Source organism: Camellia sinensis, chromosome 4 (assembly GCF_055761805.1).
Source record: "Camellia sinensis isolate YWXY chromosome 4, ASM5576180v1, whole genome shotgun sequence".
In the NCBI taxonomy this organism is placed as follows: Eukaryota; Viridiplantae; Streptophyta; class Magnoliopsida; order Ericales; family Theaceae; genus Camellia; species Camellia sinensis.
In genome coordinates this window covers 55,723,133-55,748,911 of record NC_138964.1, presented here as the reverse complement: position 1 = coordinate 55,748,911, position 25,779 = coordinate 55,723,133, and the positions used below count along the sequence as shown (strand labels likewise).

General features: G+C 36.5%; 1 protein-coding gene, 1 long non-coding RNA gene and 1 pseudogene across 40 annotated transcripts in view; 2 read left to right on the top strand and 1 right to left on the bottom strand.

The window, feature by feature from the left end:
• Window positions 1–25,779, top strand: part of LOC145824649 (uncharacterized) — a 108,019-nt gene that overhangs the window by 41,608 nt on the left and 40,632 nt on the right. For 17 of the 39 annotated variants that reach the window (XR_014366541.1, XR_014366537.1, XR_014366520.1 and 14 more), the window contains one exon: window positions 12,585–12,805. The exons of 13 other annotated variants lie outside the window; for them this stretch is intronic. The gene's annotated coding sequence lies outside the window, so the exon portion shown is untranslated. Of the gene's footprint in view, window positions 1–12,584; window positions 12,806–15,514; window positions 15,585–25,779 lie in introns of all 39 variants that reach the window. 9 more of the 39 variants (XR_014366533.1, XR_014366518.1, XR_014366529.1 and 6 more) reach the window with 3 other exon arrangements.
• On the top strand, window positions 1,210–4,448 carry LOC145824648 (uncharacterized). Its single transcript, XR_014366500.1, has 2 exons — window positions 1,210–1,270; window positions 4,324–4,448. It is a non-coding gene; the product is annotated as an uncharacterized LOC145824648 (long non-coding RNA).
• LOC145823231 (nucleoid-associated protein At2g24020, chloroplastic pseudogene) lies at window positions 1,514–2,080 on the bottom strand (annotated as a pseudogene).

Below are 25,779 nucleotides of genomic sequence, written 5' to 3'. Positions count from 1 at the left end.
TACTATACTACTACTCACAATTGGCTCCTTGCTCAAAGGTTTAACTTCTTCAAGACTTGGCCTACAAAACAAGAACAATACATTGAACTTTCTAAATATTAACAGAATAACTCGGTTTCTAAACTTAACTTTAGTTTTCTTTCTTATTTTAACTTAATTTAGATTGGTTTCTAAGTGTATTTGATTTTCTAATAGGTTCAAAACACATATAAGGAGGTCTGCAGGTCGAAGAAAATGGAAAGAAAATGAAACGGGCACCTCCCCTAAAATCTGCACGTGTGGTGGAACAGGGCTGCACGTGCAAAACCCTAGCTGCATGTGCGGGACGTGCGTGCAATTGATACAATCTTGAAATATTTTTGGGTTGGTTAGCTGCAAGTGAGAAGGCCATTTCCACACATGCGAAAGGTGTGCCATATGTGCGGTTCTTTCGGCCACCCGTACGGAAGAAGAACTCAATCGCGGGTTGGGCTGTTCTTCGCGGTTCTAGGGCTGCCAAACTCATTTTGCATGCTTTCAAAACCCAAAACTTGTTCAATACCATCCTAATATACATATTTATGGTAAAAAAGTAATAAAATTCATGATTATACATTGATTTGAAGAGTGAACAAGTAAAAGATAGTTTAAATTCAAATTCCAAATCTGTTCAACATTCTTTTTTGTTCATGGCTTCCCATCCTTCAAAAATGTGTTCTAAAGCTTCCTAATCACAAATAAGTAGTTTAAGTTCATAGCACAACAATTATTTTGCCCAAATCTTACATAAAACTAATTCAAAACATGATTTTTCAATGAATTCTTCAAACTCTTTTCTAGTTTTCAAACTTTTCTATTTTCTTTTCATTCAATCATCCAAAACTTGTTCCTAATCAATTTTTAGTTAGGTTTTGACGTAATTTATGGAAGAGGATTGAGTTTCGTACCTTGTAGTGATTTTCTTAGGATTTCTAGGCTTGAATCCTTAGTTCTTTTGAATTTTCCTTCATTTTCTCCCTTTTCTTTTCTTTTTCTTCTTCTCTTCCATTGTTCTTGATTCCTCCAGCAAATTCTTCCCTATTTGTTTGATTTGGGCATGAGGTTCTATTATGTGTGGCTCGGGCTAAAGTTGCAACATCTTTAACTAGTTAATCATGTTTGCTTAGTTTAGTTAATCTAGGTTAGAACTAATTAATCAAGCTTATATTTGATCCTACTTAAGGTTCACTTATCAACATTGTAAGTGTGGTAGGTAGAGTTGAGTGTGTTAGGTGAGAGTTGAGTGTGGTAGGTAGATGTAAGTGTGTTAGGTGAGAGTTGAGTGTGGTTGGTAAATATGTTTTTCTCTTCTATATATAGGAGAGTCATTGTATACAAACAGATATCAATCAATAATATATCAATTTTAACATGGTATCAGAGCAAGGTTAAGCACTTAGTATTTTTCGCTTCACCGGCGGGCGGCAACCTCGCCTTGGCCGCCCGCCGGACCTCAACCTAGTCCGTTAAAATTCTCTACACATACCCTGACTCCGTTAATGGGCCAGCGTCACTTCAATCCCTCACCAAGTCCCTGCGGCATTCCCAGGCTTTGGGCAAGATTACTCATCCTTTCTTTCATGGCCTCACCACTCTTCTGGTGCGCATCCTTGTATGCTTCAGTGACCAAAAGGGAGAGTTTTTCAGCTCCCAACTCCATTGCAGCCTCAGTTATCTCAGTGCGCACAGGCTGCTGGTTACCAGAAAGTGTTACCTTTATTAGCTCACCTTCACAATAGCCATCAAACTCTGCTGCAGCAAGTTCTTTCTGCACACGTACTGCCTCAACTTGGACTACCATCTGGGCTTTTTTTTTTACAGTCTCATATAAATTGTGCATGTTACCGAATATTCCAGCCTTTGAGGGCGCGTCATCACCATTGTCATTATTTTCCTTTTTGCCTCCAAATAAACCATGTATACGAAGAGATCTTCGGGTCTTGCCAATCGTACTACCAGGCCATGATGCAATAGGAGGACCAACTGAATTGGAATATGGATTCAATTTACAGAATGAAAACGAAGAGGAAGGTTGAGGTAAGTCCTGAGGAATTCGATCCCATCATTTGTGAGGTACCAGTAATAGTGCATCCAAGCGAAGGTCTCGCGCACGTACTCCTTCGACTTGAAGCTCTGCATCAGCTTAATCACCTGCCGGATTCGAACCAGCGACCTAAGGATATGCTGTTTACAACTACAGTCCACCCACAAAACATTATCATCGCAATTCCCTAACCCACATGGGCTTGTTCCCATCTTTTCATACAACCCATCATTCATACCACTAGAATATATACAATATATATATATTTTTTTATATATAAATAAAAATAAAAATTAAAAAAAAAAAAAAAAAAAAAAACCTCACACCGATCTTTCTCAAATCACCCTTCCAAAAATATTGTCTTTTATCTATTTTTATTTTATTTTATTTTTATTCTACAACACAACAACACCAAAATCACACCACAAACATTCCACACACTTGTCATTTCTTCATGCCGGGGATCAACCCCGATCACAATTTTACATTAAAAAAAAAAAAAAACAACAACAACAACAATAAACCAAAACACAACACCAAAAGATTTGTTTTCTTTTCTGCAGACGGCCACCCATCGACCTCACTTCTTCGCCTATTCCGCCGGTCTCTTCTTCTTGCCTCCGTCCTGGACGGCCCTTGCCGGCGTTGCCTCCGTGTTTTCCACTCCACTGGGCACGATCACTACTCCCTGCTCCTCCACTGCAGCATATGGCGGACCTCCAAATCGGAACATAACGGTGGCCTTCCGCTTCAGCTCCTTATTTTCCGCCTTTAGCACACTTATCTCTGCTCGCGCATCCTTATACATGCGTTGGAGCAGAGCTAGCTGGGCGTTTAACTGCTGCACCTCATTTGTCCTACTCTGCAGCTGGTGCGACAGGTTTGTGACCGCCGTCATGGTCTCCACACATGACTTCAAAGTATACTGATTGGCCTCAATATCAGTTTGCACCGCCATTTTTTGCTCCACAGACCGCATCGGAAAGTTCAACGGAGCAAAACCAGAGGTGTTTGGTTGAGGTTCAATGGCCACCGCACCAGTTATTTCTCTTGTGGACTCGTTCAGGTCTGGAAAGAGAGTGAGCAGACCACGGGACGAAGAGGCCATATTCTGGGTAGCTGAACGGGAAGACGAGGCCATGTTATGGGTTGCTGAGTGTTTCAGAGAAGGGTTGGTTACAAAATGGCAACAGAGTGTTCCAGAATCTCTTTCTCAGAAACGGAAGAGTTTTTTCAAAGGATTTTCGACGGTTTCAGACTGGTTTGCACAGCCTCCGCCTCAACCTTGATTAAATAGCCAAGGCAGACATACGCATCATGCGCCTCTCGGCGCTCGCCGACAACATGGGCGCTCCTTTTGATAGGCACGCCTTTTGATGGCACGTCTTTTTATAGATTGGGCACGCCTTTTGATGGCACGCCTTTTGACAGATTGGGCACACCTTTTGAGGGTGCGACTTTTTAAGGGTCCGACAAGACTCTGTAAACTGTCCCGACATTGATTCCGGTTAGCTCCTTCAAGGGTCCGACAAGACTTTGTAAACTGTCCCGACATTGATTCCGGTTAGTTTCTACAAGGGTCCAGCAAGGCTCCGTAAACTGTCACAACAACTGTCACAACACCTTTTGAGGGTGCGACTTTTTTAGGGGTCCGACAAGACTCTGTAAACTGTCCCGACATTGATTCCGGTTAGTTTCTACAAGGGTCCAGCAATACTCCGTAAACTGTCACAACAACTGTCACAACACCTTTTGAGGGTGCGACTTTTTTAGGGGTCCGACAAGACTCTATAAACTGTCCCGACATTTGATTCCGGTCAGCTTCTACAACGGTCCGACATGACCCCGTAAACTGTCTTCTACATCGGTCCGACATGACCCCATAAACTGTCTTCTACATCGGTCTGACACGACCACACAGTGTCTGCTACAACGGTCCGACATGACCCCGTAAACTGTCTGCTACAACGGTCCGACATGACCCCATAAACTGTCTGCTACAACGGTCTGACACGACCATACCGTGTCTCCTATCCTGTTTTATTTTATTTATCAGTTTACTTTCTTGTTTTGTTACTCTCTCCAAACTCAAGTTGGCTAGTACCTATCCTCCTTGAGTTTGAGGGGGGCTATTAATGTAAATTGTAAACATACCTACTTTCCTGTTTATCAGTTTACTTTCCTGTTTTGTTACTCTCTCCAAACTCAAGTTGGTTAGTATCTATCCTCCTTGAGTTTGAGGGGGGCTGTAAGTGTGGTAGGTAGAGTTGAGTGTGTTAGGTGAGAGTTGAGTGTGGTAGGTAGATGTAAGTGTGTTAGGTGAGAGTTGAGTGTGGTTGGTAAATATGTTTTTCTCTTCTATATATAGGAGAGTCATTGTATACAAACAGATATCAATCAATAATACATCAATTTTAACAAACATCATTAACTAGGTAATCTTGCTTACTTAGTTTAGTAATCTAGGTTATTAACACTAATCGTAATTAGCAAATAGCATGAAATAGTCAAGTTTATTAGTCTAAGGTCTTTAAGCTCCCTAGTTAGGATATAGGCTCATCCTATGATTCTTGGATCAAGTTCTAAGTAATCCCTAACTCAAATCACATAACAAACAAATTCTATATATAAGTTTTCATACTTCTTCTTCTTCTGATTCTAATGCTAGCAAGTCCTAAATCACACTAGTACATAACATAACATGTATGCATGAACAATTAAATATACATGATGCATGAATGGGTTTGGTTGTCACAATGTGCCAATATATTTATATATATCATATTTACGATTGTTTAACATAATTCTTTATGGTTTGTGCTAATCTAATAAGGAGCACAAAAGTGGACACAGACGTGAAGACGAACACGGGTATTGACATAAGACCTGGTAATTTTGAAAAAATTAGGATACCGACACTATAGGCATGCAACAAAAAAAATATTTTTTAATATTTTTATTTGTTGTATGTATGATTATAAATTTTGGGCATAGAGATATAAGAGGCATTAATGTATATGTGGGTTGTATTTTTTTTTATATATATTTTACTTTCAATTTCCTGCCTCTATATTTTCATATATTTTACTTTGACTACAAATCAAATTTCTAAAATAAAAAAAAAAAGTAACTTACGAAGGTGTCGTAAGGAGTGTTCAAACATAAAACACATATTCTTGCAAAATATCTTGCAGGAAAAAAAATTGTAATTAAAATAATACATGCCACAATGTCATATACAACATGTGAATGGATATGTCCTTGGCGTGTCCGTGTCCGTGTCCGACAACGACACTACTCCCATTTTGAAGTGTTAGTGCTTCACAAGTGCTGAACTATACGATTCTCAATTCTATTCGATGCATGATTTATGAAACTAGGATTTTGATTCATGATACGATTTTTGATTTGACGAATATGACTAAAACATTTTTTTTTTGCCTTCATTACCAATGGAAGCCTTGATATTATTGTTTGGATTGGAATTATTCACCTAATCTTCAATACAATGACTAATGATAAAAAAGAATCACCCCAAATCACTTTCGGTCAATAAGGCCATCAAACATTCAAAATATGCCAAGGTATTAAGTGATAAAGCAATTTAAGTAGAATATGGTGACTCCTTAAGGAAAATATGAAGTTATTTATGTTCTTTTTCTTAAAGTGGATGGGTTGAAGAGGTGAAGAGGGAAGAATTTATCTAATCAACTACAGTAGATATTGTCACTTTTTAGAAATTTGTTCTTACCAATTAGTCTTACCAATTAGTGTGTCAAAGTAAATTGGGGCTTCATAGTCACTTTGACTTGGTTAAAATTGACTTTCTTGGTTTAGGTGATTCAAAAAACTTATTTGCTCGTTATTTCTCCATGTAATTAATGCTACCTTTCCTTTCCAAACCAAACCAAACCAAACCAAGTCTTAAGTCCCATCAAATGAGGTCGGCTACATGAATCCTTCTTCTCTACGTGGCTCTATCAAAGGCCATTTCATTAGTCAAATTAAGTAGATCCATATCTCTATTTACAACGCTAGCTAACATTAATCTAGGCCTACCCGGTCTCCTAACACTTCTATCTACTGTTACTGCATCGCGTCTCTTCATTACTGCCTCCGTTGGTCTCCGTTGAATATAACCAAATCATCTCAATCGATTCTCTCTCTGCTTATCTTCTATCGGTACTACTTCTACCCATTCCCAAATACACTCGTTCCTAATTCTGTCTTGTCTAGTCTTACTACACATCTACCTTAGCATCCTCATCTCAACAACATTTATCTTATCTACATGTTGTTTCTTGCTTGCCCAACACTCCGTCCCATACAACATCGCTAGTCTAATAGCCGTTTTATAAAACTTATCTTTTAGTCTAGTGGGTATTCATTTATCGCACAGTACCCTAGACGCACTTCTCCACTTACCGCATTCTACCTTAATCCTATGAGCCATATTTGCATCAATCTCTCCTATCGTTGTAATAATCGATCCTAAATAACGAAAATGTTCACTCATAAGCAGTTCTTGTTTCTCAATCTTCACTTCTCCTCTGCTTTCATTGTTACTGTTACTAAATTTACACTCCATGTACTCTGTCTTAGTTCTACTTATCCGGAATCCTTTAGATTCAAGTGTTTTTCTCCAAATCTTCAACTTTGTGTTAACTCCTTCTCTAGTCTCATCCACTAGCACGATATCGTCTGCAAAAAGCATCCACCATGGCACGTCATCCTAAATATTTCTCGTCAACTCATCCATAACTAAAGAAAAAAGATAAGGACTTAAGGTGATCCTTAGTGTAACCCTACAGTGATAGGAAATTCATTTGTCTCTCCAACAGGTGATCTAATAGTGGTCACCACCCCTTCATACATGTCCCTAATCACATTAATGTAACCTTTTGTCACCCTTTTCTTTTCTAGCACCCACCATAATATATCTCGAGGCACTCTATCATATGCTTTCGCAAGGTTGATAAACACCGTATGAATGTCTCTTTTCTTTTCTCTGTACTTTTCTATTACTCTCGTCAAAAGATAGATCACTTCCATTGTTGACCTGCTAAGTATAAACCTAAATTGATTCTATGACACCTCTGTTATATATTGCAATTGGCGTTCCATCACCCTCTCCCACATTTTTATTATATGACACATTAGCTTGATTCCTCTATAGTAGTTGTAATTCTGGACATCTCCTTTATTCTTATAGATTGGCACTAAAATACTCTTCCTCTACTCATCTGGCATGTTCCTAATTAACAAAATTTTGCCAAACAACCTAGTCAACCAAGCAACCCCTTTTTACCCGAACACTTCCACGCTTCAATAGGGATATCATCGGGTCCTAAAGTCTTATTTGATTTCATCGTCTTAAGTGCAATCTCCATTTCAAAGTTCCTTATCTTGCAATAGAACCTATAGTCTTGGTTTATCTTATTACTGGCTATTTCTTCCCCTATTAACATACCTCCATGTTCCTCATTTAATAGTTTCTCAAGATAGTTCTTCCATCTCTTCTTAATCTCTTCATCCTTCACCAATACCTTAGAATTCTCACTCTTGATGCACTTAACTTGATTAAAATCTCTTGTTTTCCTCTCTCGTATCTTAGCAAGTTTGTATACCCTCTTCTCTCCTTCCTTACTATCTAGTCCAGTGTATAGGTCATCATAAGCTTTCAACTTAGCCTCTCTCACTACTTTCTTGACCTCCTTATTGGCTAATCTGCAGCTCTTAAGGTTTTCCTCTGTTCTATCCTTCTGTCACTTTTTAAAGCACTCTTTTTTTTTTTTGTCTTAACTACCGCTTGAACCTCTTCCTCCCACCATCAAGTTTTCCTAGAGCTGGGTCCCATTCTTTTCAATTCTCCAAGCACTTCCCTTAAGATTCTCCTCATACAATTAGCCATCGAGTTTCACATAATGTTACCATCATCTTCCAAGTCCCAAGTACCTTCCTTATCTATTCTATTCTTAAATATTTCTAGTTTATCCCCTTTTACAACCCACCATCTCGTTTTACGACACTCACCATCCTTCCTAGCTTGGTATTGCCCTTTAACACATAAATCTAGTACCAAAATCCTATGTTGAGAGGCCAGTCTCTCTAGGAATCACCTTACAATCATTGCATTTAAGGCGGCCCACTTTTCTCATTAAGAAGTAATCTATTTAGCTCTTAACTGATCCACTCTTAAAGGTTATCAAATACTCCTTCCTCTTCTTATACATAGTACTAGCTTTCCAGTAGGAACAAAATTCTAAAGAAGGTATTTATGCTCATCCAACCTTTTATGTAGAAATTTGAGGCCAAAGGACTATTCCCTTGATAGAATTGTACTCCATGAGAAAGTCAACAAAAACCCAATGAATGTCTTTTTATTGTATGTACCAATTGAAGTGTTTTGAGAAATGAACTGAAGGATGAATGCCTTCTCAATAAGAGAGAAGAACTCAAGCATCAATATTTCATTTGTATAATGATTGGCTAAAATTGCAGACATAATGGTTATTTGAACAAGAGCAAATTTGTAAATGATGAAGGCAATATTATTCATTGATAGAGTGACCATTCTGACCATGTAAGAATTTTAAAAAACATGGTAGTGGTCACACTACTTTGTATGTCTATTACAACACAAAAACGTGTTTGTGACTGAAGTCCTTTGAAAAGATTACTGAGCATGGTTTAATTCGATTCATTAGAATTAACGAGTTATAGATTACAACAACCTAGATGTAGTCCTTCTAGAGATTTAGAGCCCTTAGTGTCAGGACCTCATCCTATTCTAAACAGGATAGTAGTTATGACCGGCCAGTAGTGTCTGACTATTAAAAGCCTAGCAAGACAAGACTGGACTAAAACATTAGGGCTTATGCGGAAAACATTCATCCACTAATTACCAAGAGTCCATTCAAAGTATGTGCACAAGTCATATGAAAGCAAAACAAACATGCTTCTTCTTTGCTATCTTTGACATTACAAGTTCAAAAGATGGTACAACATTTACAAATATACATTAAACAAAAACCAAAACTTACATACAAGATCGTCCTCTCAAAGTTGCAACCCTCAAAAGTAAAAAGGGCCGGTGGAATTTTAACTTGCGCTCTCTTCTTCGATCTAATCATTACCATCACCTACATACATATAGGGAAGAAGGGTGAGCCAAAGTCGAGTGAATAACAATATAATAAAGTGGTAAATGAATGAATACCAATAAACTTTATTAAAACCTAGCACAAGCTCATATCAAACATAATATAATTTGTATATGATAAATAAAGCTTTAACTTGCAAGCACATACATAGCGATAAACATTCCAAGGCTTTTTGAAACGAGAGGCTACAACGGGTGGCAAAGAGCTTGGTTAGCTAGAGGTCATTAGCTTGATCCCTAATAACAAACTAGTTCCAAGAAGTCATCTTAATACATGATACAAAAATATATGATGTTCATTCATAGAAAAACAATATTATAGTTTACTTAAACATACCATACGTTTGCATTTCAAATCATAATTTTAAGAAACATAACCTTACTACACTGCTACTCACAATTGGCTCCTCGAAAAAGGGTTTAACTCCTCAAAGCTGAACCTACAAAACAAGAGCAAAGCATTGAACTTCTAACTTATACATACACATAATAAATCGGTTTTCTAAACTTAGTTAAACATTTTTCCTAAATTCTCTCAAGTGTTCTAGCATTGTTCTAGATCTAATTCAATTTTTATCTAGGTGTCAAATGGGTATAAGAAGTGTCCTATGTGAATGAGGGTTGCAATACAAAAGCATAGGCAAAAATTAGAATTTTCGCACGTGTGGGACCAAATCCGCACGTGCCGTGTGGCTAGGGCAGGTGCAGCCCGCACCTACAATTTTTTCAAAATTCAAACAAGGGCAGGCAAAAAATGTCCACATGTACGGGACCAAATCTGCACATGCAGTTCTGGGTTTCAGCAACCTATCTGTTGAAGGGTAGCAAGTGTTCTAGCTTATTTCTTCCATTTTCTTGGCTTGGAACTTATGGAAACTCAGCTAAAGCACGCAAACTCAATAGGGAATATGAAAATACAAATACATGATAAACAAGGCTTTAACTCGTAAGCATATATATAGCGATGAACATTCCAAGGCTTTTTGAAACGAGAGGCCACAACGGGTGGCAAAGAGCTCGGTTAGCTAGAGGCCATTGGCTTGATTCCCAATAACAAACTTGTTCCAAGAAGTCATCTTAGTACATGATACAAAAATATATGATCATTCATAGCAAAACAATATTATAGTTTCCTTAAACATACCATACGTTTGCATTTCACATCATAATTTTAAGAAACATAACCTTACTACACTACTACTCACAATTGGCTCCGTGAACAAGGGTTTAACTCCTCAAAGCTGAACCTACAAAACAAGAGCAAAGCATTGAACTTCTAACTTATACACACACATAATAAATCGGTTGTCTAAACTTAGTTAAACATTTTTTCTAAATTCTCTCAAGTGTGTGCAGTTTGGCTGGGGCAGGTGTGGCCCGCACGTGCAGTTCTGGGTTTCAGGAACGTATCTGTTCAAGGGTAGCAAGTGTTCTAGCTAATTTATTCCATTTTTCTTGGCTTGGAACTTATGGAAACTCACCTAAAACATGCAAAATCACTAGGGAATATGAAAATACAATTGTTTTACAAATCAAAACTCCAAAACACAATAAAACTCCAAAACACAATGAAACTCTGAGCTTGAAAGATCAAAATCATGACTTAAGTTATGAAATCCTTTGTACCTGGTTGCCTTTTCAAAGCCTTCCTTCCTTCCTTCCTTCCTAGAACATGGATTTAAATATGAAAACTTCTTGAAAAACAAGAGAAGATATGGGGATTAAGATTCATATGCATCGGAAATATGAAAAATTACATCAAAAGGTTTAAATTTCTAAGCCATATGCGGCGTTCTTCATTTTAGCTAAACTCCCTCCATTCCTTTACTCAAATCTTCATTCTTAAACCAAATTGATCCTAACTTTTCCTTGATTCCTGATGTAAGGAGGGTTTACTAGAGGATTTGGGATAGAAATCTTACCTTAGAACACTTCTAGGATGGATTTTGGTGAAGTTCTTTGCGTTCCTCCCTTTTCTCTTTTGTTTCTCTTTTCTCCTCCTCTTTTCTTCTTCCTTCCTCTTTGTTCTAGGTGCTTCTCAATTGTTGCAGAATTTTTCTCTATTTGTTTGCTTCTTTGGTCCAAGGGTTTATTAGGTAAGGTGGGGAAAAAATTGTAACATCATTAGTTAGCTAATTTCCTTGCTTTAGCTTAAATAATTAGGTTTAGGACTAAGTAATCTAATCTTATCCTAATCATACTGAACCTAATTAATCCTAATTAAGGTTCACTAATCATACTTAATTATCACTAATCCTAATGAGCAAAATAACAAATAGCATGAAATGGTCAAGTTCATTAGATTATGGTCTTGAAGCTCCCCACTTAAGGCATAAGCATACCCTATGGTTGTCAAATCAAGTTTTAAGCAATCCCCTAACTCAATGCACGAAACAAACAAGTTCTAATTATAACTTTTCAAACTTCTTCTCCTCTTCCTATTGCATATCAAGCTCTATATCTCATACGCATAGAACATATGGCATGAATGCAAGAATAATAAGATGTATATGATGCATGGATGGACGGTTTGGTTGTCACACTTAGCATCACACTTTCTCACCTCTGTTTCTTGCTTGGGCATTTGTGCTTGAGTTTTGCGTTGTTTTGGGGAACTTTTTGTGATGAAAGTTCTTCGCAATGATGAGCCATTAAAACATCGTTCCGTATAATGCATTTGGCAGTAAGATGCTTTTTTTTAGGCAACAACAGAATATTTTTTAATGAAAAGAAGAGTAGGGAAAAAGGAAAACAAAAGCAAAAGAAAGAAAAAAAATTAGAAAATCCCCTTTGAAGTAGGAGATACTGATACCCAAAGTGAAGACAAATTACTAATTTTGTTTCACAATAATCCCTAAATCTTCACTTTTGTCTTAAAAAGCTGTGGCATTTCTTTCTAGTGGAAACCCCCAAAGGACGGCGCATATGCCACAACTCCAACCAGCTCTTGTTTTTCGTTCAATCCAAAGCATCTATAATTAATGCAAAACTAATCCAACTTTGCATTACAGGTTACACCGTTGAGGTTATAAATGACAATTTGGCCCCTATTTTTGAATCGTATCATTGGTAGTAAGATGTTGTTTTGATGATTACATGTCTCAAAGTTTCTTCATGGACTAAATATTATAAACTATAATTTCATGCTAACCCTTCAGTCTAAAAACTAAAGGTGTTAGAAGTGTCTTTTTTTCTTTTTCTTTTTTTTTTCCATTAAAGTTTGCAAGATAATTTTCATGGATATTTTTTTGGTGCAATTCACGCATATTGATATGAGCATAGTTTTTGCACTCATGTCATATATATATGTAATGCTTTTATCATACTGTTTAATTTTACTTTCAACCTTTTTCATTGTAGAATGGGTGAAAGGCCATTACATAGAACCAGTCTAACATGTGGGTAGAAGCTGAACGGTGGTATTTATGATGATCCCAAGTTTCGAGTACAATATGCTCAAAAGAAGAAAGAAGAATATTGACATCAGTCATAGAGTCCCCTTTCTGATGCACATCCTGCAGACCCAAGTCCCATGCAAACATAATCACCTTAACCACAGCTATAGCTTCGACACCATCAATGTCAGTATTTTTAACCTTTTTCAAGCACATGTAAATTGGATTTAATTCTATTTCCTTTTGAGAATATTTTGGTAGCTTCTAACCTTAAAAGCAATGGATGTGAACATTGTTGGTAGCTATAACATTTTCAGTCATTTCACTACAACATATAAGAGTTTTAGAGATCAATTTTTTTTGTCTCTAAAAGTGAAAATTTTGTTGCAAAAAACATTTAGAGACTAATTTTTATCGTTGTGAGGGTAATCACTAAAAGATTGTCCCAAAAAGTCAAAAACAAGACTTTTAGCGACAAATTATTGAAAATGTCACTAATAAATAGACTTTTGTAGACAAAATAATTTAGTCTCAAAATAGATTTTTCTTTAGACAAAAAATTTGGTTCCAAAAGGATAATATTTCATCACTAATGTCTAATTTTTGTTGCTAAAAGTATAAGAACATTACTTCTCGCAACAAAAATATTTGGTCCCTAAAATATAATTTTGTCCCTAAATTTTGGTATCTAAAACATTATTTTTTGTAGTGTTTACCAAGTTTAGATCACTTGAGCACAAAAAATAATTGATCACATGCTTGTTATAATTCATGAATTTTAAAATGTGAAATATAAACTATAGTTTCAAATCAATTACGGATTCAACTCTGTCCAATATAAAAAAATGGAAGGAAAAAAAATCATTGGCAGCAGTTTCCATATACAATATAGGTTATTTTCAAGTAAATTTGTATTCTAATAAGTTCTACTAGTAATTGGATTGTTATATTTTTATCATGTAACAAATGAGGTTCCCTAAAAAAATATAAGTTAATATTATAGGGTCAGCCAAATAACTAACGGGGTTAGAGTCAAGAATTCAGTGGGTTTTTTTTCAATTTAAGTGAATCTCCAGGTTTGCAAGGAGTTTTGAAAATGCTATTTTGGCAAGATGGATTTTTGTGAGGCGTGGCTTCTCCTTTCAAAGTCCAGTTGGGTGATAGCTGCAAATGTTTCTAATTTTTTCGGGAAGTTTTTTCTGTCAGTATTAAATGATTTGTGAATCATTCCAAAAGGGACATAACCTTACATACATAGGGAATATACAGAAGCACATTTGAAAGCTATCAACACAACTTACCTCTCCTATAGAATCTACAAAAGTAAAAGAGGACTCATAAAAAATCCCTCTAAGCCAAAAATGAGAACTGTTCGAAGGAGCCCGCAACGAAGACAAATTACAGCATATGTGTTTCCATCTCGACATCTTGAAATATTTTCCGACACCTCCACCCCAATCTTCAACATGCTTTTCCAAGGAAACCTTGTCCCTAAATCCCCTCCCAACAAATGGTGAGAGGATTCAACAAAAAAAATTGCCCACCATTGGCCTTCCAAATGATCATGTCCTTGGTTAATTGTGGACTAACTTCTTTATAGATTAGATAGAAAAATCTACAAACAGCTTCATAGGAAAGGTTTTTGGGCTTGGAATTGCAAAACAGGCTTCCTTAAAGTTTATCATAGGCATTAGTATCGGTCTATTATTGGTACACGCACTCAGAATTTTCTTTGTACTGTACTCCTTTTTTTAAAATCAACCATTTTTCTTGCTTTTTTTTTTTACCAAGGAATTCAACTCTACTCATTCTTTTATCTCATTTCTAAATTAGGGTTACAATGCCAAATCCATTCACCAAAGAAAAAAGAAAAAAAAAAAAACTGAACTTCAAGTTCATGAGAAGGAAATTTATATAAGAGGAATCTGGAGGCATAAAGCTAGTAATCCCTTCTCTTGTATAATTTTTGAAGAAATATGTAACCTCTTTGATTGAATGATATAGAGAATACAGAGGAGATATTTATACAATAATACTACTGGATTTTAACCAACGCACTAACCAACTTCTCTGTCGTGACTATACTAACTGTAATCTAACTAATTCGGTTACAAGGGACTGCTCGCATATACAACAGCTCAATATCACACTTGATGTAGCTTGATTGATTTCTGATATGAACTTATCAACTTGAAAGAGGATTGGTGTTATTGGAACCCTACAATAGTCTCTCCTATGGGATGAATAGAGCTATCATAGAGAAGTTAGATGTTTGCCATGGAATTGGGGGTGCAATGCCCAGGTTTTTTTTTGGGGAAACCTAGTACTTCACCCTACAAGTCTAGTAGTAAATAGTTCTGATGGAGCTAGGTCGTAAAAGAGCCTCCAATTCATTAGTATTAGTTTCCAACACTCTCATAAAGCTGTTTGCGACATTGATTGACTGAAAAGTCTGCACCCTTTTGAAGGTGAGTGTTGAGTTGTGGTCCAGTCTAGTTGATAAAGTAGCACAGCACCTTTCTTGTCATCAACTTGAGTTATGGCACACCACATATAGGTAACAAGTGGTGCTTCCTGGTGCCAAAAGTATAATTTCAACATTTCACCAGTGCTTCTTTTGTGCCCATTAAATTTATAGGACGTTTTCCCTTCAGAATATTTAACTGCTGTCTGTCTATCCAAACAGATGGGTTTTTTAATAGCAAACAACCTCAGTTTTTGTTTTGTATTTATTTTTATTTTTTTTTTGTGAAGTGTTTTCCTGGATATTCATAAATGAGAGCTCATAAGAATTATTGTTCATTTTCCAGTCTTGTTGTTTTGCATAGTACCATCGAATTTGAGTATATGTGATGCTAGTATTCTTGAGTGTGCTGAGATTTGTTTCCGCCCTAGGTCTTCTATAGGCAATATAAGAAGAGGTTGCTTATGCATTCAGGCCGTTGCCTAAGCTCGCTTTTATATGGTATGATTTTTCAATGTTTCATACTGTAGTGAAATAGTGAATTAGAATGCCTTCTCTGTTCTCTCTCTCTCTCTCTCTCTCTCTCTCTCATGCACTCAATTTTCTACTTAATGACTATATGGCATTTGTTTTTAATTACACTATGGGTGATGGATGTTATGGAAAATGTGGCTCGATTTGATTAAAACTGTAGGAAGGAAACATAAGTAATTTAAGTAATAAATGGAAGCCCTAAGAATTTATTGGCATTATCTAGTACTCTCACCATCAGAGGCTCATAGGGAAGGATTAAATCAGAAGCCCATCCTTTGAACTATATCAACTTTGTTATATCTATAAAATTTTCATCTAGGTCTAGTATACCATTTTTATCTGAAAATGCTAATATCGTAGTGAATTACTTTTTGGAATGCATATTTCCAAAACATGGTACACTTCCATTTTAAAATAGTTAACTTAGCGATTTGAAGCAATCCACAAGTGTTGTACAATATATTTCTTAAAGGCTTTCTTAGGAATAATAATAGTAAAAAAAAAAAAAAAACAAATAAAATGAATTAAAACCTAAAGAGAGTCATGTTTTGACAGCTCAAAATATAAAAAATAGGTCATAATCTCATAAAAATGTTGTGCTACATGAAACAAACAAGGCTATTAGGGCTAGCAGTGTTGAGTATATTTTTTGGCTTGTATAAATGAAAATTCTGGTTTATGTGTTCATGAATTGATTAGTGAGAAAATAACAAATTATATGCAAGAATGAGAGATCTGTTGTGCTTTGTTCTGCATAGCTCTTGTAATACCATTATGCAGTCGTGGTTGTGCCCGTGTAGATATCTTGAACAGGAGTAGATATGGATTTGACTTTTATCATAATTTGTACAAAGTTCCATTAGCAAGGTGGGATTAGGGGTTCAATTTGGCACAGAGAGAGAGAAGATTGATTCTGTCCTTTAGTAACCTTATATTTGTAGTTGTATTAATGTAGTATTTATGTTTCTTTCATAATCTAAGGCAGCTTTTAAACAGTTAAATTTTTCATATTGTGTCTTAATTTATTGTGTTTTACTTAAATGCATTTGGAACTTCCAATGCTGACATCATATTATTAATGCATAAAAAGTCCAGATTTGATTACAAAATTTTCTGTGTACATTGTTTTCAAATGTAATTAACATTTCACAAAAGTAGGCACACTGAATTTCGGTTAAAATTTTTATTAGAAATTTCAACAAATTTTAACAATAATCAGTGGACTCCTGCCCTTGGTGAGAATATAGGGTGTCCAATAACTAATTTAAGGTGAACAAATAGAATATTGAACTGTAGAAGGATAAGAAGGTTGGAAATTTAGCTTGAGAGGCTCTTAGATGGTTAGTTGTTCAAGCATAATAGAACGCTTATATGTATTTTATGATGCTCATTTCTGAGAACAACATTATTAAAATGTATTAACCTATGGTCCCGACACTTGAGTTCAAAGGGCATGTTTGATTGGGTGGATTAGAGCATGGGATTAGGATTATTAATCCGTGGGCCCAATTATCTCATGTTTGTTTTAACATTTTGGTTTAGGATTATTAATCCAATGGATAATTAATCCAACAAATTTGTAGGATTATTAGTAATGGGGTAGGGGTGGGATTATTAATCCAATGGATATTAATCCAATTGGATAGTGAATCCTACACTAATTTAATAGGATTATTAATACTTCACTATTAGTCTTTTGAATCAAACATGACCAAAGGGTGTTATTTAAGTAGGAATGCGCAAGATTAATTGGTGCTTTGGAAATGTACCTCATGGATCCAATGGTAGGATTTGGTAGTTAAAGTTTTCGGGCAAATTTTTTAATATTATTTTAAATAATAATTTGCTCAATAGAAAGTTGCTTATAGTGTATTTTGTTTTTGGAAGGTAAGATAAATGTTTATTTATTTGAAATATAAGAATAAATTGAGATAACAAGGATTAAGAAAAAAAACTTGATCACCCCAATGCAAATCCCAAACCTCATCTAAAAGTCTATAGGTGCCAACAAAAGGCAACACCCCAATCCAGTATGACAACTTTAACACTGTCACAATGAATCAAAAGCAACAAAGCTTCATAGCTCCCAATAACCAAACTAAAAATCCATCCAACCCCAAAAGCCTTCTAACCTCCCACACCGCTTCTGCTTCAATGAGAATAATTCAATTTCTATTCAATATCCTATTCGATGAAATTGTAAGTGACATCACTGTTGCTTCTGTCGGCTGCTCTTAAGGTCATCCTTTTACCTTTACTCCTCTTGGTTCCATGACTTTTAATTTACTCAACCTCCTATACCAATCCCCATCACCTCCTTCATCAAGTTTCTTTTCCCTTTTCTTTTTACCCTAGTTGCTTTCATCTGATTCACCATAAATACACCCCCTTCAACCAATGGAACAGGTAGTTCCTTTGAAGAGTTGTTACTTTAGTTGCCCACCCATCTTTCTTACCGATCGTTCTTTTGATTCCCCCCCCCCCCTTTCCTAACACTGTGTTTGGGAATCTAAGAGAGAGAAGAAAAGAAAGGATTACTTAAGTTATAAGAGAAAAGAAAAGAAAAGAAAAGAAATGATTGTGATTTCTCTCCTTGTTTGGATAAGTAAGAAATAAAAGAAAAGAAATGATTATGATTTCTCTCTTTCTTGTTTAGTTAGATTTCATAACAAAAAAGAAAAGAAATTATTTTATGTTATATTGCCAAAATAACCTTTTTATATTTTCAATCATTTTATTTTCTTTTATTTTTACAAGGACAAAATTGGTATTATGAAAATATTGGTTTCTTTTCTCTCCCAATCTCTCCACTTTTGGGAAGATTGAAAATGAGGGTTATAAGAGAAATAAATTTCTCTTCATTTCTCTCCATTTCTCTCGACTTAAGTTATCCAAATAAATAAGAGAAATACATATCTCTCCATTTTTTTTTCTTCTCTCTCCAAATCACTCAATTCAAACATGGCGTAAGTGTGAATAAAGTTCGCATTTGAAGAGCACAAGTGACAGTTACAACTCATATTTAGAAGAGTAACAATCAACACAAGAAAAAATATCATAATGAGAAGAAATAAACAACTCAACACAATAAAGACCTAAGAGATAATTAATCAATTTTTTCTGTAACATCCAGGTTTTCCAAGATCTGGGTTTGTGAGTTTAAGACCACGTAGTCATAGAAGATGAAGGAATAGTTTGAAATGAAGAAGGGATGTCAATGATGACATGATGAGATGAAGTCGTACTAATAGAGACGTAACAAAAGTGTTAGGTCCCTTAGTTTTTTCAAATCCCACGAACAAACATTGTTTATTGAGTTGTAAGTTTCCTGGTTATTTTGTCTTGCTCGCACGAGCGAAAAAGTCCTGGCTTGAGCGAAGAAGTTTTGCTCCCAGAAGTTTTCTATGTTTGCAAATATTCTAGGAAGAAAAAGTGTGTGCTCGAGTGAAGGAAGCTTGGCTTAAGCGACGCCACTTAAGGAATACATGCGTAATTGGTTCCTTGCTCGAGCGACCTTCGTGGCCTCTGTTTCTATACATATGTGTTTCAATCCGTTTTTGAGTTAACTTTTCCAGATATGTTGAGAGCTCTAGGGTTTTCTTTTGGGACTACTTTACTAGTTTTCCTTTGATGTATGCTTGAGTATTAAACTCACATGGTTTAACAATTCACATTAAAGGGTTGTTTGAGTGATCATCTTCAAGAGTGTTATTCTTCGGTGGAATTCGGAGATTTAAGCGTGGAGTGTTCGAAGCTATGCGCAATCGTTGAGTCGACGTGGATGTTGTGGAATCAACATCAATCTAATCAATTCTGAGACGAAGGCTGCGGTGGGAGATACAAATCGTTGAAGACAAATTGACAGAGTTTGGGTAATTTGTTTGGTTGTTTTGTATTCTTTTTTTCCCTTCATAGTGGATTGATTTGTGGCGTTTGGCCCGTGGTTTTTAAATTACAATTGGAGGTGCTCTAATTGTGATTTTTTCACGTAAAAATCGTTTGTGTCAGTTTATTGTTTTTTGAAACAACAATCTAAATCACTTTCGTACGTGCTTGATGATTTAGATTGTTAGTTTTAATTGTTTGGGAACTAGTATAATTAATCTTGAGTCGAATCATGAATCACTTAGGTTTTTCAATTGGTATCAGAGCGGGTCACTCTTTGTTTTTATCAAAACTATAGGAGTGTGATTTTGTGTGATTGGTGATATGGATTCAATTCGTGAAGGTAACTCGACCCGATAGACCTCCGTTACTTGATGGTACAAACTATTCTTATTGGAAAGCTCGTATGAGAGCGTTTTTAAAATCTATTGGTGAGAAAGTTTGGTATTATGTGATCTATGGGTGGAGTGAACCTATTGTCACCATTGATGGTGTTGTTATTCCCAAACTTCTTGATAAATGGGACGTATTCGATTATCAAAATTCGAGTTGGAACAGTAAGGCTCTCAATTCCCTCTTTTGCTCCGTCACACCTGAAGAGTTTCGTCGTATTTTCACTTGTGAGGTAGCAAAAGAGGCTTGGGATATTCTTGAAACTATTCACGAGGGTAATACTTCTGTTAGAAGGTCCAAACTTCAACGTCTCACCTCTTCTTTTGAAACTCTTTTCATGCGTGATGATGAGACATTTGATGATTTTTATGCTAAACTTAGTGACATCGTGAATTTCTGTTTCACACTCTGTGAAAAAATCCCTGAAGCTAAGGTTGTTGAAAAATTTTGGAGGTCTTTACCTGAGAGGTTCCAATCAAAAGTTACAGCTATTGAGGAGGCTTAGGATGTTGATACCCTCAAGCTTGATCAGTTGGTTGGAAACTTGCAGACTTATGAAGCCCACTAGATTTCTAAGAAAAAAATAAAAAGATAGTTTGGTTTTTACTAGTGCTCATGAGACTGTTAAAACCCCTGAGATTGAGTTTGATCTAGAGTCCGAAATGACGGCTATGTTTACCAAACAGTTCAAAAAAAATTTAAAGAAAAAGAAGCTTAATTTCAAGGATCCTAGTTCAAAAGATAAGGGGCATGAAAAACATAAAACTTTTTCACCAAAAATTGCTACAAAAACTGAAAAGAAAACTGTGAAGGGGCAATGTGTCAAGTGTTACGAATGTCAAGGGTTTGGACATATTCTCTTGAATGTCCATCGAAAAAAAACCGGAAGAAAGCCTATACAGTGACTTAGGATGATGAAAGCGAGTCAAAGCAAGAACCTGAAGAAACCGAATCCGATGAAGACGGAGATGGTACTTACATGGCATTTTGATTTACTGTCACTCAACCTCCTCCAAAGCCAGTGGAATTTGCGCCGTGCTCCGACCTTTGATGGGAGTAATTACTTGTTTTGGAAAATCAGAATGAGGATGTTTCTGAGAGCTGACGACCCTAAGGGCTAGCAAGCCATTGAAGAGGATGTTGAAAGCGCTGACAATCCGAGCAATTAAAGAGTTCTGACTATCATTCGTGAAGCAATTTCTAACGAAGAACGGCAACGGATTACTCATTGCACAAAGGCCAAAGATGCATCGGACATTATGAGTCAATTTCATGAAAGAGGAGAGTCATTTTCATCACCGTCTATCAACTTTCCTGCCTTAGTTGCTCAATTGGATGAGGTCCAAGAGAAAGAGGAGCAAAAAGAAGATGATGAAACCTCGGAAGACAATAATGAGATTGATGGTGATGACCTACAACAAGCTTATGAAAAGTTTTACGATGAATTTCTGAATTTGTCCAAGATCAATGACAAACTCACTCTCAAGCTCAAAGCATGTGAAAGCGAGAATGTCAAGCTAAAAGGAGAAATTGCAACAGCAAAGCAGAATGTCATCAAAATCTCTAATGACAGGCAAGACCTATGTGGAAAACTTTTATCTTGTGAGACCGAAAGGAATGAACTTCTGAAAATATATGCCGCATATGAAGAGAAGACTGAAAATCTTGAGATGTCACAAGTTGGATTGGAAGTGATGGGTGGTCAAAAAGATGAAGAACTCAGAGATGTTAGAGCCATAATTGCCATGTGGAACAAAGGTTCAAAGACATTAGAAGACATCCTAGGGTCTCAACAAATGGGTTGTGACAAAAGTGAGCTATTCTATGGTAATGCAACAGTTTACAAGGGACAGGCCTCTACATCACATAACATCAAGACTCAAGCAAAGGGAAAGCTAAAGGTGCAACAGGGTGATCTCTCTCTTCATCTGCCTAACGGGGGTAAGATCAATAAAAGGGAGGTAAAACCTGTTTTTGTTTGTCATCATTGTGGTAGGTATGGCTACATTTGTCCTTATTGTTTTGAGTTGTTTGGTAAGGTGTCTCAAAAGGATAGAAATTCTAATACTGTTTGGGTTAGGAGACAACCTTACATGTCTAGGCGGAACACCAAAAATCCAGAGGGTGTTTACAATGCTAAGACATTTACCAAGACTGCTAGTCCTGATTTTGTTAAGACTAAAAAGATATGGGTGAGAAAGGATGACTTGACTTGTTTTTGTTGTTCACACTGCTCTGAAAGCACGTGACTCACACATGTGGTATCTTGATAGTGGGTGCTCTCGTCCTATGTCTAGTGACAAATCCTACTTCACTTCTCTTGAAAAATATGAAACATGAATTGTTACTTTTAGAGATGGTGGCACGTCTAGAGCCATTGGTAAGGGCTCTATAAGTGTGGCTGGTTTTCCCAAGCTCGAAAATGCATTACTTGTAAATGGCCTTAAAGCAAATTTTTTGAGCATTAGTTAAATGTGTGATTCCCACCATGAAGTATTATTTTCAAAAAATAAATGTGAAATTTTAGATAAGAAGGGAAATATTGTCATGCATGGGGTTTGCATATTTGATAATTGCTATGGGATTGTTACCACTAATGATCTCACTTGCCACTTAGCCATCATAAGTAATATTGATCTATGGCATCAAAGATTAGGTCACATCAATTTCAAAGATCTAACTAAGATAGCTAACAAAGAGCTTGTGAGAGGAGTACCTAAATTGGGTAAGAATGTCAACCATGTGTGTGGACCATGTCAACTTGGGAAGCAAACCTGTGCCCCTCATAAAAAGGTGAACAGCTTCACAACCAAACTTCCTCTTGAACGGGTTCATATGAATCTTATGGGACCCACTCGCATTGAAAGCATTGGAGGTAAAGGATACATTTTTTTAACCGTTGATGATTATACTCGTTTTTCATGGGTAAATTTTTTAAGAGAAAAATATGATACATTTGATGCTTTCCAGGCCTTAGTCCTTAAAATCCAAAATGAACAGGGTGTTTCTATTGGGCGTATCATAAGAATCTGAACTGATCATGGTCGTGAGTTTGAAAATAGTTCGTTTTTCGGATTTTTGTGATATGTATGGAATTAAGCATGAATTTTCTGCACTGATTACTACATGACGCAATGGAGTTATTGAGAGAAATAATAGGGTTGTTCAAGAGATGGTTAGGGTCTCCAAAGTTTTGGGCTGAAGCCTTAAATACCGCTGTTTATGTTGTGAATCGTGTGTATTTAAGGCCCGGCACTTTACAAACTCCATATAAATTGTGGAAGGGATTGAAACTTAATGTAAAATACTTTAAAACTTTTGGAAGTAAATGTTACATTTTTAAAGATAGAGAGCCTTTGGAAAAATTTGACTTCCAAAGTGATGAAGGTATTTTTCTAGGGTATTCAACCACTAGTAGAGCTTTTCGTGTCTATAACTTGCGAACTTTATCTTTAATGGAATCGATCAATGTGGTTATAGATGACACAGGTTCTCCTACTTCAGCGATAAACGAGGAAGAAAATGGTGAGTCCCCAATCCTGGATACTGAACCACAAAGTCAAGGAGAAACTGAGGTCCAAGCATAAGAAGGTGAGCCAGCACCAACTTCTAAGGTAAGTTCGAGTCCAAAGAGTGCACAAAGAGACATCACTTTTGATGCTCCTGTCACTACAAGTCCAGAGTTCAAACCATCAGTAAGGGTAAAACTGAATCATCCGGCTTAGCAGGTGATTGGAAGTGTCTCAGATCGAATGAAAACCTGAAGACAAATTCAGGAAGAGGTATCTCATATGTGTTATGTTTCATTAATTGAACCTAAGAATATAAAAGAGGCCTTATAAGATGATAGTTAGGTCAATGATATGCATGAAGAGTTAGGTCAATTTGAACGTAACAAAGTTTGGACTTTTGTTCCCAGACCTAGAGACATGAATGTGATAGGTACCAAGTGGATATTTAAAAATAAAACTGATGAGAATGGTACTGTGGTGAGAAATAAAACTAGGTTGGTTGCTCAAGGCTATACACAAGTAGAGGGTGTTGATTATGATGATGAGATGTTTGCCCCTGTTGCACGTCTTGAATCTATTCGTATTTTGCTTGGTGTTGCATGCTTTCTTGGGTTCAAATTATTCCAAATAGATGTGAAAAGTGTCTTTCCGAATGGGTACTTGAAAGAAGAGGTGTATGTTGAGCAACCAAAAGGGTTTGAGGACCCAAAATGTCCACAGCATGTCTACAAGTTAGACAAGGCATTATACGGGCTGAAACAAGCCCCTCAAGCTTGGTATGATAGACTTACTACCTTTCTACTTGATAATGATTTTCAAAGGGGTAGTGTGGACAATACCTTATTTGTGAAACATACTAAGTCTCATATACTTGTTGCTCAGATTTATGTTGATCATATTGTGTTTGGATCCACTGCTGATTTTCTTGTGAAATATTTCTCAGATTGATTGACACATGAGTTTAAAATGAGCATGATGGGGGAGTTGTCTTACTTCTTGGGTCTTCAAATTAAACAGTCTCCTTTGGGTATGTTTGGTTCTCAGACTAAGTATGCCTAAAACCTTGTGTCAAAGTTTGGTCTAGAGTCGGCCAAACATGCTCGTACTCCCATGAGCACCAGTCTTCACCTTTCCAAAGATTCATCTAGCACTAATGTTGATCCTACCTTTTATAGGAGTATGATAGGGAGTCTTCTTTACCTCACAGCCAGCCGACATGATATTGCATTTAGTGTAGGTGTCTGTGCCCGTTACCAAGCCAGTCCTAAAGAGTCTCATCTTCTTGCGGTCAAACGCATCATTAAGTATGTTAATGGGACGCTGGGGTATGGGGTTTGGTTTTCTACCAACACTACAGCCGAAATTATTGGTTTTTCTGATACCAACTGGGCAGAGTGTGCTGATGATAGGAAGAGTACATCCAGGAGGTGTTTTTACCTTGGAAATAATCTGGTTGCATGGCATAGCAAAAAGCAAAATGCTATTTCTCTCTTGACCATTGAGGTTGAGTACATTGCTGTAGGGAGTTGTTGTACACAAATGCTATGGATGAAGCAAATGCTTCGTGATTATGGTATAGACCAGGATACTCTCACCCTTTTCTGTGATAACAAAGTGCCATTAACATTTCTAAAAAATCATGTCAAACACTCTCGCACCAAACACATTGACATTCGTCATCATTTCATTTGAGAGTTAGTGGAAGAGGGCTTTGTTGTTTTTGAACATGTATCCACTGAGCATTAAAACGATGATATTTTTACAAAACCCCTTAATCTTCTTAGGTTTGAGTTCCTTAGAAAGACCTTGGGTGTTGTGCTTAGTCACTAGGGTGTGACCTGTTATTTGAGTGGGTGAGCATTATTGGCTTTATGTTTACTTGGATGCTATAATCTCATTGTTATTGATTCCTGTCATCTCTACATTTAGACTCATATGAACACCTCTCATGCTGCTTGCAAGATTTCATTCTTCTTTGTTCATAGCTCATTCTGAATGCTCATGCTCATTGACTTCATGATCTCATTCTGTACACATCCTTGAGATAAACTGTTGTAGGGGTTTCCGCACAAGCGATCAAAGTTTTCTATGGACCACTAACAGTGTCTCTTTTACATTATTGGAGGAATTGACCTGTACTGGCATATCATGGGTGATGTTGAGTCTCTTAACCATCTCCCATCGTTTTTTCACTTCCACAGTTCTTTCCTCAATTCATTGAAGTCCGGGCGTTAGGAAAAGGCTACCTCAGAGGCACTGACCAGGCCATCCTCATTAATTCCATGCTTCTCTGGTTAGGTCTCCATACTCTTGAGCATGTATGCCATCAGTGAGTGCCCACAGGAAAGAAAAGTCAAAAAAAAAAAATAATA